The sequence below is a fragment of the Megalopta genalis genome, unplaced genomic scaffold, assembly GCF_051020955.1.
Source record: "Megalopta genalis isolate 19385.01 unplaced genomic scaffold, iyMegGena1_principal scaffold0038, whole genome shotgun sequence".
NCBI lineage: Eukaryota > Metazoa > Arthropoda > Insecta > Hymenoptera > Halictidae > Megalopta > Megalopta genalis.
Window position 1 is genome coordinate 1,925,001 of NW_027476107.1, and position 2,500 is coordinate 1,927,500.

Below are 2,500 nucleotides of genomic sequence, written 5' to 3' on the forward strand. Positions count from 1 at the left end.
TTCCCAACGGCGGAACTCCGCGGGATTCAGTGCTGGGCTAATTCCTGTTCGCTCGCCGCTACTAAGGAAATCCTGGTTAGTTTCTTTTCCTCCGCTTAGTAATATGCTTAAATTCAGCGGGTAATCTCGCCTACTCTGAGGTCGTCGGAACGTGAAAAAAAATTTTTTCAGAGCTTCCCCCCCCGAAAGCATTTTGCGAAACGTGTACAGAGCAACACAAAAAAAAAAAAAAAATAAAAAAAACACAAAAAACCCTTAAAGCAAAAAAAAAACCGTTTATCGCGCCTCACCAATATATCTTTTATAAAATTCGATATCCTCTCCAAATATAGATCTTCGAAACACTCGCAAGACGATTACAATCGGTATAACTTTAACGTCCGTCCGAAAAGTACTTTCGGGGACTAGACGACCGATTGATCTCGTGCGGTTTCGCTATTCGATCATTTGAAGAGAACAAAAAGATATATGGGGCGACCGACAAACGGTTTTCCCGTAGAACCAGACTCGCGATTGCGTTGACACACACATCATAGCCACACCAATAGAAGAGTTTTAGGACGGTAACCCGGGTGGGGTGTTCTTTACTCAGAATATGTGCAACATCGGATCTATATAGCCATCGATACAATTCGTACACAAATGTGTCGTACGAAGAGAGAGACTTTTTTTCCTCTGGCAACATAACGGTAAGAGACATCCTTCCACACTCATAGGTTCCACTCCCTGGGGCTATGATATATATATATACATATAAATTCAAATTCGAAGCAACGGTCACAATTCTACTCTATATTTTTGCGGGTTATGTGTTCTTTCGTTCAATTTCTTTCATGCGTTCGTTCGATCTCTGTACACAGTCTTCACATAGGACAGACTCGTGTAGTACGCTTTCGTGGGTTAAACCCATCTCGTTTCATTTCAGGCGACGTCGGGAGCGCGTTGAAAATGTACCAGTGAAATCTCGATAGTTCTACGGATACGAATCGTCCCGAAAAAGATTTTGTCACCGCTTCGAAGCGGTGTTTCAGACGGGCGGACGTATATAAAACATATACGACACACGACACCGCCTTCCACACTCACGCTAGTTCGAACACGATTTCCATCTCTCTCGAAGACTGTTAGACGTACGTAAAATTTCTCAATATTCATAGGACCGCGACAAACGCCGACGAAGCGCCCATCATTCGCTCGTACGTATATAGGCAACAAGTGCCATCAACGCAAGCAGTTTATAAGTACGTAAACGACCCTCAGCCAGGCGTGGTCCAGGAATTGTATCCGTGGACCGCAATGTGCGTTCGAAATGTCGATGTTCATGTGTCCTGCAGTTCACACGTTGACGCGCAATTAGCTGCGTTCTTCATCGACCCACGAGCCAAGTGATCCACCGTTCAGGGTAATTTTTCCCTTTTATTCTCTCATATATATAATGTGTATTTGCTATCCACCACATTTTTGTGTTATATTTCGGAACAAGCCGATACCCGAAGAGCTCCAACCAGCGCGCGAAGGAGATTCGGGAGTCGTCGTACAACGACATAATTGTCCCTTAAAGAACGAGATATTTCCGTCGAAACCATATATATATGTACGAGCAAATCCAAAACCACTGTTTTCTTGCAAGTTCGACGGTCGGAGCGAATAGAACATTGAAAAGCCTTCTATCGAAGAAACACAGAGAGTATATCACCTCCAAAAACGACGGGGATATGGATATTCAAACTGGACAATTATCAACCCGATACTGGATTCGAAAAGTTTCTCTCTCCTTTCGTCGTTATTTACACCGGACGGACTCACGGCCGGCTCTAGCTGGGTGTCATATATATATACGTCCCACGCTCATGCTGCCACTAGCGCGCAACAGAGTAGGGTGTCAATGACAACGACACAGCATTGAAACGAGCTACACAAGCCGGTCTCTCTTGATACCAATGTAAACGAGCATTAAGTTATCTTCAGACTGCCCGATATTTTCGTCCTTTGGACTTTCCCAACGATTCCTTTTTTTCTTTTTTTTTTTTACACCACAGCGAAGACTTGAGGAAGCGTGATTAGCACGCTCGCATCCCTCCCTGTCCTACTACAACTGTGTGTGTGTGTGTAAAGAAAGAAAAAAGAATACATTGGCTTTCTCTCTATCGAGAAGATGGCCTACGCAACGCAGATCAAAGGCCTAATACGTGTAATATAATACGCGTCTGGCCGTGTATAAATCACGCACGAATGATCTGGTCGGGCCCAACTCTTCTCGTACGCTTATTTTTCCGTGTTGAGGCACTATCATAAAATCACACAAACCCCAACACGTGTGTGTCTTGGAAGGAAGATGGCCTACGCAACGCAGATCAAAGGCCTAATACGTGTAGTACACACGTCTGCCGTGTAAATCACGCACGAATGATCTGGTCGGGCCCAACTCTTCTCCACCACACCACATCCCAACTTTGTACATTTTTATATATTTTTGTGCGTTGGGGCACCTTCATAATCA

At 44.3% G+C, this 2,500-nt stretch overlaps 1 non-coding gene and 1 pseudogene across 1 annotated transcript; both read right to left on the reverse strand.

Annotated features, from left to right (window-relative positions):
- Positions 1 to 144, reverse strand: part of LOC143261177 (large subunit ribosomal RNA) — a 2,997-nt pseudogene extending 2,853 nt beyond the window's left edge.
- Positions 145 to 1,250: 1,106 nt separating this feature from the next.
- LOC143261159 (5.8S ribosomal RNA) lies at positions 1,251 to 1,405 on the reverse strand. Its single transcript, XR_013035377.1, has one exon. It is a non-coding gene; the product is annotated as a 5.8S ribosomal RNA (ribosomal RNA).
- Between the last annotated feature and the right edge of the window lie 1,095 nt (positions 1,406 to 2,500).